General features: G+C 44.6%; 1 protein-coding gene across 1 annotated transcript in view; it reads left to right on the top strand.

Moving 5' to 3' along the window:
* Positions 1-283: 283 nt before the first annotated feature.
* LOC109423081 (E3 ubiquitin-protein ligase RNF181) overlaps positions 284-14,613 on the top strand; it is a 95,794-nt gene continuing 81,464 nt past the window's right edge. Inside the window, exon 1 of the mRNA XM_029859921.2 lies at positions 284-771. The gene's annotated coding sequence lies outside the window, so the exon portion shown is untranslated. The remainder of the gene's footprint in view (positions 772-14,613) is intronic.

Here is a 14,613-nt window from a genome sequence, read left to right as displayed (position 1 = left end):
TCGGGGTTATGATTTATGCTCTCGAAAATTTTTCGATGAGCAACATAACTAACAAATGCCTAACAGTGTCGAACGCCTAACTTCCTCCGTGCTGGGCATGCATGCCGACGATGAGTGCGTTCAATGCTTCCATCCTGCAGCTCCCCATCAAGGGCTAACATGGCGCCCTAGCTGACGTTTCGCGTTCACCCGGTACTGAAATCATCAAAACAATAACGTCGTCACCGACCGACCGACCGTCAGAAGAAAAACAGTCCATGGAAAAGGAAAAACAGACGAATCACCGTCATCACTGATGACTGATGACGGTCATCAGTCAACCTCCTCTGTGTGGCTCTGCAAAACGGAACATCAGAAGAGTCGTCGCAAAGTTTTCGCCCATCAGCCAGCAGCTCCCTCCGCTCGGTATCGAAGAATAATAATTTTCGAGCTCGTTTGTGGCTGCCCCCCGTGCATGTGTGTCGTGGCGTTATGAAAAGTGCTTGCGAATAGATTGTGCGGATTTTGGTTTCGGTTCGTTCTCCTGCGGAAATTGATCACGGTACCAGTCGGTAGTGTCGGAACCAGAGCATCCGATCGGAAAAGTGCTACGATTTGGGGTGATTTTTGTGTGCGGAAGAAGAAGATAGTGTGCCGAAAGGGCCATAAAACTTCGAGAAGGAATTGATTTTCCCTAAGGGATTTAGCTGCATATCGTCGCAGAAAGCGGCTCGGAGCATTTACCCAGCAGATCACCGGTTCCTTTGCGGACACTCGACGATTGCTGTGCAGGTAGGTTGCGGTTCTAAATTACATAATTTCATCGCAATTGCATTCCTGTTTCTGACCATTTTTGACAACAAATCACTGGGTCAAGAAGAAAGTGCGATTCTTGAGGAGGCGGAGGAAACGCCATAGGCGGCTTTCAGGGGTTGATAGGGAGGGGCTGAAATTAACGAAAATAATCATAATATTTAATTTTTGTGGGATTGAATAAGACTTATTACTTAGTATTAACCCTTCCTAATGCATTATATTGGGAACAGCTTGCTGACGTAGTGAACGATTTGGGTAAAATCTACCCTGATGCATAAAAAAGGTTTTGGAAACTATTGATTCAAAAATATTGAATCTTTATGGATCAATGAAGCAAACTTTTCTAGCATTTGCCGCATGTAAACAAAGGCGCTACCGTTTATGGGCTTTATTATTGTGACAGTAGTGGCACAGACGTCAAGACAGACGTAACACTCTTCAAAACGGCTTGGCATATGCATTTACCGATCAATTCAAATATCATTTGATTTGCGCGATCGTTTCACCACACGCTAGTTCGGGAATACCCATTAAATGGGGCTCAAGTACCCATTTTTTGCATTAGTACTGGGCTGTCAAATAATGGGTGTTTTTCAAACTTCAAATAATGGGTATATTTTCCACATGTTGGAGTACAGCCAGACAACCCTACAATGGGTAAATAATACCCATGGACAAGTTTCACGAAAAACGCCGCCATGTTCGAGATCATCTTAAAAAAAAGTTAAGTGTTTAAGGTGAAACGGGACGCCGTGTTATTTTTCCTATCTTGCCTCTCTTTCTAACAATTTGCCTCGCGTTTTTGAAGATGGTTCTATCGCACTGAAGATGCTGAAAAACAATCAGCATATGCACTGCAAGTGAGCATACACAGTGATAAGTTTTTGTTGCAAAATATGAAGTAGAATCTGAGATTACCATCTTAGTAGCAACAGAGCAATGGCGGATATTTCCCCGACCGTCCCGTCCGCCCTTAAGTTATTCCAAAAACTTTTTTAATCCGTGGCAATCCGAAGGCAGCTTGAACCAGGTGCGTAGTTATGGTTTGCAAACAAACCGCACCGTAGAAATTCGGGTGTAATTTGATAATGAACGGATCACACCAAAGGCAGGCCGATATATTCCGGGAGCTGGAAAGTAAGTTCTTGATCATTTTTGCAGCGCATTCAGTCCATCATTCAGCTTATTTGTATGAACTTTTAGGGCAGAGTAACGCGAAATGAGGGGCAGCCAAGTGGCCAACCTGAGGACGGACATCGTAGAATATTTCACAAAACATTGGGCATAAGAGTGTACTATGAAGCTGCCTACCTACCGGCTTCCCGGCCCCGCCGCTGCATGGCAGAAACATCTTCAGGTTTATTTCATAGATTGTATATGTTAAGATTGTATCCAAAATTATTCGTTCAAATAAAATTTAAGAACAAACGTAATGGAAACGACATTCAATTTATTTTATTATAATTTATCCCTAAAGAGCTGGCGTGGCTGAAAAAAATTCAAAAATGGGGTATTTTCACCCATTTTTCATTGAAAAATAATGGGACATTTTTACCCATTTTTTGAAGTTTGAGTCAAATACCCATTAATGGGTAAACGGCGAATACCCATTTAATGGGTTAAGCCACTTTAGTTCGAAATGTGGGAGCATTGCGATGTTTGAACTTGAAAATATGTGCAATCGCAGTAACCCATTTTTTATTTGAATTTTGTTTGACATCTGCGACTCAATATTTTGTCATTCTGTATAAGTTTTTCTTACAATAAAGACGCTTTTACGAAGGTTCCAGTGTATTTTACTCTGCTTCCAAAGACGATTCCGACAGGTTATGAGCCCGGCGGAGTAACAATATACACTAGAGGAACAGTGAACAGTGATTCAAGGAACAGTTTAGTGGTTCGTGGCAGTGAAGTAGCTGAAAATGGATATGGAGCTGAAAGTAGCGACGATTCGCTTGAATTTCCAAAACTATGATTTGTGGAAGCAACGAACGAAGCAATTATTGATCCGAGAGGGGCTGTGGCGCGTCATTGCTGATGACCTCCCACCAGTGAACCGCCGAACCGAAGCATGGGTGGACAAGGACGAGCGGGCAGCGGCTACAATTGGATACCTTGTGGAGAATAGTCAACTGCAGCTGATCAAAAATGCTACAACGGCCCAGGAAACGTGGAACGTTTTGCGTGAGTATCATGTTAGGCAGTCTTCCGCCAGCAGAGTCGGTCTAGTGAAACGTTTGTGCAGGCTAGAAATGGAAGAAGGCGGCAACGTGGAGGAGCATATGATTTCGATGGATGCGTTGTTCGATAAACTTGCGGAAGTTGGATGTGACATTGCGGAGGAGATGAAATGCAATTTTATCATGGCCAGTCTACCAGAATCGTACGATAGTTTCGTGACAATGATTGAAGGCAGCGACGGAAAGCTTACGGAACGGACGGTGAAAACAAAGCTGTTAAACGAATACTACAAACGTCAGCACAAATCTGGGATTCAGGAGGAGAAGGCAATGAAGGCAGCCGTATCAAGATCAAGGTTTACATCCGGTAAGCAGCTTGACAAAAGTGATGACCAGCGTGTTTGCTTTGAATGCGGTAAACCGGGACACATAAAGCGGAATTGCTACATGTACCTCTCTAAGCTGGCGGAGCAGCAAGGAATCGACCGCGCAGATGCTACAGTTGGAGGAAAGGCGAAGATTGCTGAGCAGAAGGTAACCGATCGTCCAGTTTGTTTCTTGGCTGCGGAGAGAAGTCCGACACGTGAATGGATCATTGATTCTGGTGCTTCACATCACTTAACTTCGGATCGATCGTTCTTCACACAGCTGGAAGCTAAATCGGATAAGCTCTATTTGGCGAATGGGAAAGTGTCGAAAATTGTAGGAGTAGGAGAAGGAAACATTACTGGCATCGACGATGTAGGAAATCCTGTCGAAGTAAAGCTTAAGAAGGTTTTGTTTGTTCCTGATCTTAACTGCAACATTATTTCAGTTCAGCGTGTCGTAGAATCAAAAGCACAAGTTGAATTTTGTTCAGGCAAATGTCATGTCAAAAAGGATGGTAGAGCTATTTTAGTAGGAAATGTTATAAATGGAGTGTACTGTATGAAAACTATGAAGTAAACATCGAGGAGGAGTGTGGGAGCATTGCGATGTTTGAACTTGAAAATATGTGCAATCGCAGTAACCCATTTTTTATTTGAATTTTGTTTGACATCTGCGACTCAATATTTTGTCATTCTGTATAAGTTTTTCTTACAATAAAGACGCTTTTACGAAGGTTCCAGTGTATTTTACTCTGCTTCCAAAGACGATTCCGACACGAAATGGGTACTAAAGTACCCATTAATGGGTATTCCCGAACTAGCGTGCAGATGTGCTAGTGTTTGATCGCTTTGACGTTTGCCAGTGTACACGTTGCTGAATAATGCAAACGAAAATTACAGGCAACTTGTGTAGTACTGTGCGTGTTAGCAAAACGTCAAATCGAAACCCATCATGGTCGACACTGTCGCGTGCGGTTCTACCAACAGGTGGCAGTGTGCTCATGAAAATGGCACCGGGTAAAAGTTTTTGATGAATTTCCTCTAAGAGTTACGGCTGTTCGTCTGTGGTAGTGGAGTTATGTCAAGCTCGGTACGTGGAACTGACGCACTCTCAACTTCATCGGGAGCAGCGTTTTAGGGAGCATCCATTTAGTACGTCACGCTAAAATTGGGAATTTTTGATCCCCCCTCCCCTTCGTACGGGGTTTTTCCATACTTAATACATTGTTTGTCACATTTCGCCAACCCCCCTCCCCCCTCTAAGCGTGACGTACTTCATGTATACCCCCCAGATCTACGGAAATTTCCGAAGATCTACGGAATCGCGCTTATTTTACGGAACTACGGATCCGTAGATAAAATCTACGGAAAACGCGATTTTTATACGGAAAGCTACGGGAAATCTACGGATTTTCAACCTGAATCTACGGAATAACAATTCTGAAACGTTCTGATTGATGGACGGCACTTCTCCGACATTATCGACGTCTGGACCTATCGTGACGCTAATATCGACTCTGATCACTACCTGGTGATGGCCAAACTGAGCCCAAAACTCTCCGTTATTAACAATGTACAGTACCGGCGGCCGCTCCGGTACGATCTAGAGCGACTGAAGCAACCGGATGCCGCCACCGCATACGCGCAGAATCTCGAGGCAGCGTGGCCGGACGAGGGTGTGCTCGGTGTGGCCCCTCTAGAGGACCTACGGATGCATCTGATAGGGCCTGAAGGGTAGTGATACCCTTCCTTTGCGGGCAGGTCAGATCGGGTTGCATGTGGGCACAGTTCTTGATGTCCGCTCAGCAGTAGGGCGCGGGCGGGGTTGACTCTGCCCGCCTTCCGAGGACAAAGGGAGTGGCGAAGACCACTCGGGAAACTGGCTAAGCGCCAGTATGCTACCGTGATGGACTCTCCAAAGCGAGTCATCGATGATCGTTGCTGCAGGCTACGCAGCTAACCTTGTGGGTGTTGTAGTGTATTAGCACTAAACGTCTCAACCTTCTCACACGTTACGTCATACTTAATCACACAACACCAATACTAGCAAAGAGACCAGATGTTCCTACCACACATGAACGACCTTGATTTAGAGATTGACAGGTAGCGATAGGGGGAGAGAGGAGATTAGTCAGGGACAGACGGAGGCGGAGGCGAATACTACAACTGGCGAACGAGGATGGAGTCCGAATATCACGGTAAATTGTTGTTTGTTTCGTTGGCGGTTGGATTCCGGATTAAAAGGGGAGCAGCCAGGTAAGAAATTCATCTGCACGATTTGGATTTGACCAAGCAAGGGCGGTTCCGCGGTTCCCAGTGCCGGCGGAACAATGTTTGTTTTGATGCTCGTCATTTGCACGATGAGGGGAAGTCACCCAGTAAAGTGCTAATATGCGCCCATTGGTGGGTTGAATGCAAGGAGGGGTGAAATGCATGAATTTGTATGAAAAAGGGAGAAGTGGTAAAATGTGCGCAGCAATACCTCTTGAGCGTCTTATTGCTGCGCATCTGTTAATAATATAAGAGGAAGTAGGAGTGGTGGTCAATCTTCAAAAGCTGTTGAACTTTCACTAGCAGATGGATGACACATTGGTAATTTTGTACTATGTAGAATGCTTTTGATTCGTTAATCAAACAGTATTAGTAGTGTACAGTGGTAACGAATAGCATTTTGAGGTTTGCTCATGGATCACAGGGGAATGTCGAATTTTTGTTTCTTGACCGTCTACGGTGCAGAATTGTTTCAAAGGGAAGAAAGTGGTGTTAGATGGAGCGGAGTTTATTCGATTGCGAAGATCAGGAAGGACCTTTGACTTTGAGTTGCGAGAATCGCAAGGATTCTCCGTGTTGAGAAAATCAGGAGGATTTTCTTGGGTTGCGAAGATCGGAAGGATCTTCCAGTTGCGAGAATCGTAAGGATTCTCCGTGTTGAGAAAATCAGGAGGATTTTCTTGGGTTGCGAAGATCGGAAGGATCTTCCAGTTGCGAGAATCATAAGGATTCTCCGTGTTGAGAAAATCAGGAGGGTTTTCTTGGGTTGCGAAGATCGGAAGGATCTTCCAGTTGCGAGAATCGTAAGGATTTTCCGTGTTGAGAAAATCAGGAGGATTTTCTTGGGTTGCGAAGGTCGGAAGGATCTTCCAGTTGCGATAATCGCATGGATTCTCCGTGTTTTGAAAATCAGGAGGATTTTCTTGAGTTGCGAAGATCGGAAGCATCTTTCGATTGCAAGGATTGCGTTTGCCTCGTGGACAGAGTTCGTAAGATCTGAAGGATTCTATTTGTGAGTAACTCGAGGAGTCTCCTTGTTACAAAAATAATGAACTATTCTAAGTATCAAGATCGGAAGGATTATCCAGTAACGAAAATCTTGAAGAATCACCATGTTAATGGAGGTTGGAAGGATCTTCTAGCTGCAAGAATCGCCAGGATTCAGAAGGTGTAAAGAATTGGCCACGGGCATGTAGAAGCGTATAAGTACCGTAAATACAAAGTACACCTTTGGGTGGCAGAGATACGGAATAATTCTCCAATTAAGAGAATCGTGAGGGTACTGGAGGATCCATATAGTCGAAGGCGTAAACGCACGAGCATTTAGCTAGATTGCGGGTACCTTGGCTACAGAATGTTTAAGTAACTTTTCTTCATGGAATTTTATTTGACATTCTTGAACATAGAGTGTTTTCACCACACAATAAGGTGGCACGCTACAGGATGAAAAAAAAAAACAAATGTGATAGGCAAAGAGAGATCTCTGTAAATAATAGCGATAGAGTTCATGATACACTGAACTGTGGAGCTAGTTCGGTTACATTAGAACCGTGGTGTCATCGAGAAAATGAATCAAAGTAATGATTCATCAATCAGTAAGGAGTTGTAACCTTATAATTGTTTGATACTCACGAAAATCAGGAAACCTAGAAATACAAGATTGATTTGGAAAAATGATAGAGGCAATGAACGATAGTGCAAATGTTGAATCATTAGTAAGTGTTAGGTTGACGTGGTCCCAACTTGATGATTTGCACAAGATGTATTGTGGCTTTGCAACATGGAGTAGGTGATAAAGAGATGAGGCGATATCGCCTGCATTGCTGAACGGAATATGATTCAGCTTAATGGGGAAGGTTAGCTAATAAATTTTCTAATCTAGAGCTCTTAGAATAGTGAGAGAAATGGTGGAAGATGACCAGAATTAGTTGATGATATTGATAGTTGAGAAGCGTATGTCACGTGGGTTTCGGCTCCTCAGTCATAAATTTTGCGTCGACTACTTTGTTATCTTCGCCTACGTTTGGACCTTTTTGTCACTGATGCTCGCATGCTTATTGCTTCACTGACAGCGAATTACTATTTTAACTCAATCACTTTGTCATTCTGGAGATTGCAGGTTCGACTCTCGTTCCGGTCGAAAAAGGCTTTCGGCTTCATTGTGGCTTACAATACAATATGCAATTACACGTAATGGTAGGTTAGGGCAGGCACTTCAATTAGTAACTGTGACAGTGCACAAAGAAGATAGGGTTGAAGAAAGGCTGGTTGGGTTTTTCTGGGAGCCAATAAGCCGAAACATCAAATAACGAATTGGCACGTTTGGTTTTGAATGAATATTTAAAAAAAATTGACTGCGTCAAAAACTAAATTCGTCTTCGAAACCAAACACTAAATAAAAAATCCAGATGTAGGACTTTATCAACTTTATCGAAGGTTGGAGTCTTCATATTTTTGGAGGTCCTGATACAGGTCGACAGCTCATCAGCAGTGATTATTAATTCGTACTAGAAGTCATTGGAAATCCGGACAGCTGAACGTCGAAGCCTTATGAAAAATCTACAAGGATTTGAATATCTGATAACCTTAGAAGCGTTGATTCTGGTCACAGTGTAACTAGGTACTGGAATAATCTTTTGTGGTATACAATGTTACGGGCTAATAGTACACTGGACAAACTTCAGAATCCGGTAGCTAATTTTTAAAGTTTCAATTCACAGAGAATTTTTAAATAAATTGTTTGAAGATTGCCACCAGTGATTTTATGTGTAAGTCTTAATCTGATCGTGTTTTGCCGGCTAGTGCTGTGACGAGTAGAAGGAAATTAGAATTGTAATATTCTTTAGAAGAAGAACAGCAATAGATGATTAAATTACCTTAACCCTTGAAGACGGCATTTTCACCTCTCTGGATGCAACCTCGCTAGACTACGTTTGTGATATTCGATTTTTGGGCTGGGCACATACGACCCATCCGTCCCCAAAGGGTTAATGAAATTAACAGCTTGTGGTATCCTGACATGGGTGTTAAGTGGATGAACCAGTAGAGAAGCAGTTCTCAGTGTGGTGAGAGTGGTTTGCATCAGACAAGATGTTAAAGTAGTTTGATTAGTGTATCAAGGGCTACAAACGTGAGGCTTGGAACGTGCCATCACAGGACAGCAAAGAGATAAATTGGCATAAATGTATGTGGCATGAATAAGTTACTTACTATTATCGATGTCTCCGTTGAAAAAACTATTACACGAAGCAATTGAACTCGACAAATGAAAAAAAATGGGAGAGGTGCAAAGTAACATAAACAAATGGTTTGGTTTGGAATGGTATTGACATCGTTAGGCTTGTGGTCTTGCAGCAATATGTGTTTGTGATTATTACCAAGCCATTTGTTGGTTAATTGTTATATTTCGTATCTCGCACGAGACATTTTCATGAAGAGAAGGAAGTTGAAATGGTTTGAAGAATGTAGTTACTGCAGAACGCTACTGACACTTGTACTGACAACTCCAAACGATCAAAAGAAAAAAAAAGGAAGAGAGATTATGGGGGAATCAAAGTACAGTAGACGTTTAATAACTGCAATATGTTTACGTTGACTATTGGTTGGAATTCGATTCGTATAATTGTAGACATGACGAGGATAAGTTCAAGATGGGGTTAAAGATTGGACTTGTTGTTAGATGAATGAGGTGTTTCTTGGATGATCGCATATGTCTGATTATTCAGATTTGCAAGTGATTCAATGTATTTTTAAAATTATGTAGTGTATCATATGGGACTTGGAATAGTTACAACTGACCATAAATGAGCTGCTCTAATGCTGTATTGCGCTTTTCGCCTAGATGTATGTATTTAGATTCGGTCATATTGACGTACACTTTATTTATTGTTAAGGGGGGATTGTAGTGTATTAGCACTAAACGTCTCAACCTTCTCACACGTTACGTCATACTTAATCACACAACACCAATACTAGCAAAGAGACCAGATGTTCCTACCTCACATGAACGACCTTGATTTAGAGATTGACAGGTAGCGATAGGGGGAGAGAGGAGATTAGTCAGGGACAGACGGAGGCGGAGGCGAATACTACAGGTGTGATGTGCACTAGCCCCTCTCTGAAGCAATACCTTCTTGGTGGTTCCGGAGAGACGTAGGGTTTGGCGACCATAGGAATGGTTTAGTGGGTACGAGGAGAGAGTAGTCCTGGATTTTACTTTTGTTGTAGAAGACGGCCTGTCAGACCTACACTACCCTAACCTTCTGTTAGGGTGTCTGTTGAGCAGATTATCCCCCTATGGTTTAGAAGGAAAAAAAGAGGACTGTTAGAGTACAGTCAAAGCAACCATCAACAACGCAGCCAAGAGCACCATCGGGTACGTGGAACGGAGTCGACGGAACGATTGGTTCGACGAGGATTGCAGAGCGGTTCTGGAGAAGGACGCAGCGCGGGCGGTAATGCTGCAGCATGGAACCCGACAGAATGTGGATCGATACAGACAGAAGCGGAAGCAGCAGACCCGTCTCTTCCGGGAGACAAGCGCAGCCTGGAAGAAGCAGAGTGCGAGGAAAAGGAACTGCTGTGCCGTTCACAAGGAACACATATTATGTAGAACTTAAAGTTCTACCAGAAGCTCAACGCATCCCGCAAAGGCTACGTTCCGCAAGCCGAAATCTGCAGGGATAACGACGGGAGCCTCCTGAAGGACAAACGTGAGGTGATCGAAAGGTGGAAGCAGCACTTCGACGAGCACCTAAATGGCGAAGAGAATGTAGGCACGGAGGACCAAGGCAGCGGAGGAAATAAATATGTTGGTGCAGCAGAGGACGGGAACGAAGCAACTCCCACGCTGAGGGAAGTTAAGGATGCCATCCACCAGCTCAAAAACAACAAACCGGCTAGTAAGGACGGTATCGCAGCAGAACTCATCAAGAAGAGCCCGGAAAAGATGGCCACCTGTTTCTAGCAGTTAGTAGTCAAGATCTGGGAAACCGAACAGCTACCGGAGGAGTGGAAGGAAGGAATAATCTGTCTCATCCACAAGAAAGGCGACAAGTTAATGTGTGAGAACTTTCGAGCGATCACCATTTTGAATGCCGCCTACAATGTGTTATCCCAGATCATCTTCCGTCGTCTTTCACCTAAAGTAAATGAGTTCGTGGGAAGTTACCAAGCCGGTTTCATCGACGGCCGGGCGACAACGGACCAGATCTTCATCGTACGGCAAATCCTCCAGAAATGCCGTGAATACCAGGTCCCAGAACAGCTTCCCCGGGAAGCTTACCAGACTGATAAGAGCAACGATGGACGGTGTGCAGAACAGCGTAAGGATTTCGGATGAACTATCAAGCTCATTCGAATCTCGACGGGGACTACGACAAGGTGATAGACTTTCCTGCCTACTATTCAACATCGCCCTGGAAGGTGTTATGCGACAACCGGGGTTACGATCTTCGCGAAATCCGGCCAATTTGTTTGTTTTGCGGATGATATGGGTATTATTGCTAGAATATTTGAAACGGTGGCAGAACTGTACACCCGCCTGAAACGTGAAGCAGCAAAGGTCTAACTGATGGTGAATGCGGCTAAGACAAAGAACATCCTGGTAGGCGGGACTGAGCAAGACAGGACAAGCCTTGGCAGCAATGTTATGATAGACGGGCATATTTTCGAGGTGGTAGAAGAATTTTTCTACCTCGATTCCTTGCTAACGGCTGACAACAACGTGAGCCGTGAAATACAAAGGCGCATCATCAGTGGAAGTCGGGCCTACTACGGGCTCCAGAAGAAACTGTGGTCAAAAAAGATTCACCCCGCACCAAATGTATCATGTACAAGACGCTAACAAGACCGGTGGTTCTCTACGGACACGAGACATGGACGATGCTCGAGGAGGACCTTCAAACACCAGGAGTTTTCGAGCGACGCGTGCTAAGGACGATCTTCGGTGGCGTGCAGGAGAACGATGTGTGGCGGCAAAGGATGAACCAAGAGCTCGCTGTACTCTATGGTGAAGCCAACATCCTGAAAGTGGCTAAAGCTAGACGGATGAGGTGGGCAGAGCATGTTGCAAGAATGCCGGACAACAACCCTGCAAAGCTGGTGTTTGTCAAACAGCCGGTTGGTACAATAAGGCGTGGAGCGCAGAGAGCACGATTTGCGGACCAGGTGGAGCGTGATCTGGCGAGCGACGTTGGAGATCACTGCAGTTGCAAATCAATATGGCGGCAAATTGTTGATACAGTGTTACAGTTGGCTCTCTACATCTCGATATTGAAGGGACCATCGAAATAGGGAGAGATCGAATTCTAGATCCAATTTATAATGCACACTACATTGAAAAGGGGCCGGATCACAACGTCCGAGGCCATACAGTCCTGGACATTAGGTCGCGTTTTTTTGCACAATAGCGTCCAAAAGTTTGGATGCGTCATAATATCCTATGTGCCTTCTTTCCTTGGACTTCGTGTCGTATCTGCAAGTTCGGACGTTATGCCCCGAAAAAAAGCGCCATAAAGTCCTGGGACTTTATGGCCTCGGACGTTATGATACTGCGCCATCTCGATATCTCTTCTGGATTTTCTCTACATATGTCGATATGCCCGTTTTTACAGGTTATTAGATCTCGTTTCATTGGAGATGAACCAGCCGCGGGCTGAAAATCTCCTTAATAAAGCTAATAATAATGATAAGATCTCGTTTCTTAAGTGCAAAACATTCTGGGAAGGTAAAGTGACATCTGTTTGTTGTCGGTTTTTCCTAGTTACTGACGGGTTTTCAATGGGCGCAGTATCATAACGTCCGAGGCCATAAAGTCCCAGGACTTTATGGCGCTTTTTTTCGGGGCATAACGTCCGAACTTGCAGATACGACACGAAGTCCAAGGAAAGAAGGCACATAGGATATTATGACGCATCCAAACTTTTGGACGCTATTGTGCAAAAAAACGCGACCTAATGTCCAGGACTGTATGGCCTCGGACGTTGTGATCCGGCCCCTATCGAGATGTAGAACATCGACATGTGGAGAGTCGACTGTATCATGAATTTGATATTGAACTAAATTAATAATTTATATCTCGATGCGCTGGAAGTTCGATTTCTCACAGGGTGCCATATGTTTCGCCAAACATTCTTTTACTACTTGCCCTCCCCTAGAACTACCACTGGCTGCAAGTGCGATTGACTGTGGGTAGTGGTGTTTGGAACATCGTCGTCACTTCGCTACGGCAAAGCTAAATCTGTCTCTGGCTTACACAAAACCTTCCAAAATAAAAGTGAAGCGAAGGAAAACAAAATCATATTTTAAACAATTTCAATATAGCCATCTATACATATATTTTCCCCAAAAATATAATCGCTCCCAGTGAGTGACTCCCCAAAAATACGCAAAACATTTTGCCAAATGGCATCGTGGCTCTCTAGCGCCGCGCGCGCATCCGGCAATTCGCCCTGCTGCCGGTCTCTCCCGCCCGCACTTATTGGACTTGAACGGCGCGGCACCAGACAAGACCAGACCGCTGCCGCCGCAGTCGTCGTCACCTTAATGTTTGCGTTTGCGACATGCCTATCAAAGTTACCAACACAGCAACAGTGACCGACCGCATCCTATACCTAGCTAGCTACTAGAGGTGGATGAGTATCAGCAGCAGCAAAAAAAAAAACGGCTCGAGTCGAGATAGAGCTCTGGCAATGTGGAACGAAGCCTAAAATTGTTGGAGAAGATCTGACATTTGAAAGTCAACTGCTGTTTCTAGTCCGTTTAAAATTATGTGTTTGTTTCATAGTTATCCTCTAAAGCGATGTTAAAGAGCAAGCACGGAAGATCATCACCTTGCCGTAACCCTCTGCGAGATTCGAAGGGACTCGAGATTACCCCTCCCTGATACTATTTAGAACTACGCACATCACTCGATCCATCGTTGCAACGCGTTGCCTTGATCAATCGTATCAGTTTATCCGGGAATCTGTAGTCATGCATAATCTGCCATTTCTGGTCACGATCGATTGTATAATACGCCGATTTGAAATCGATGAACAAGTGATATGTGGGCACGTTGTATTCGCGACATTTCTGCAACACCTAGCGGACGGCGAACATCTGGTCCGTTGTAGCGCGTTCACCCATGAATCCAGCCTGATTTTGATTTTTGCGTTCCCGCAATCCAACCTGTCGCCCTTTTTGTAGATGGGGCACACGATACCTTCCATCCATTCCTCTGCAATTCTTCCTTCTCTAAAATTTTGACCCAGTGTTTCTCCACCGTATTTTAGAAGCTCGCTTGGTGCCTAGTTGATCTGCTTCAGCGGCTTTGTTGTTCTTCAACCGGCCAACCTACTCTTAGATCTGTAACCACGCCACCTTCGGTGCTTGCAACATTGCCATTGAGATGCTCATCGTAATGCTGCCGCCACCTCTCGACCACCTCACGCACGCTCGTGAGAAGATTCCCGTGATTGTCTCGGCACATGTCGGCTTGTGGCACAAAGCCTCTGCGCAAGCGGTTCAGCTTCTCGTAAAACTTCTGTGTGTCCTTAGCGCGATACAGTTCTTCCATCACTTCGCGATCTGCTGGCGCTTCTTCCTCCGGAAGACTGAGTTCTGCCTGCTCCCCGCCTGTCTATAACGTGCCTCATTCGCCCTCGTACGGTCTCGTTTTTCAACTGTTCACATTCGCCGTCGTACCCGTCGTTTCTGTGATTCGGAGTCGCGAAGCCTAGTGCTGCAGCCGAGGTGCTACCTATGGTAGATCTGATGTCTCTCCAGCCATCTTCAAGTGTAGCTGCGCCAAGCTGCTCTTCCGTTGGTAGGGCAACTGCTAGTTGCTGGCGCGTAGTCTTGAGCCACTTCTACGTTACTTAGCTGCTCGATGTTGAGCTGCGGCGGTCGATTTCGACGCGTGGTAATAACTGTTGAAAGTTGTGAGCGCATGCATACCCGGTTATACCCGAGAAGAATTTAGCATCTATTAGAATTTGGTAGTTTGATTTTCTGTTTGA

Source organism: Aedes albopictus, chromosome 1 (assembly GCF_035046485.1).
Source record: "Aedes albopictus strain Foshan chromosome 1, AalbF5, whole genome shotgun sequence".
NCBI classification, from domain to species: Eukaryota; Metazoa; Arthropoda; class Insecta; order Diptera; family Culicidae; genus Aedes; species Aedes albopictus.
The sequence above is the reverse complement of the archived record's forward strand: the minus strand, read 5'-3'. Positions and strand labels throughout refer to the sequence as shown.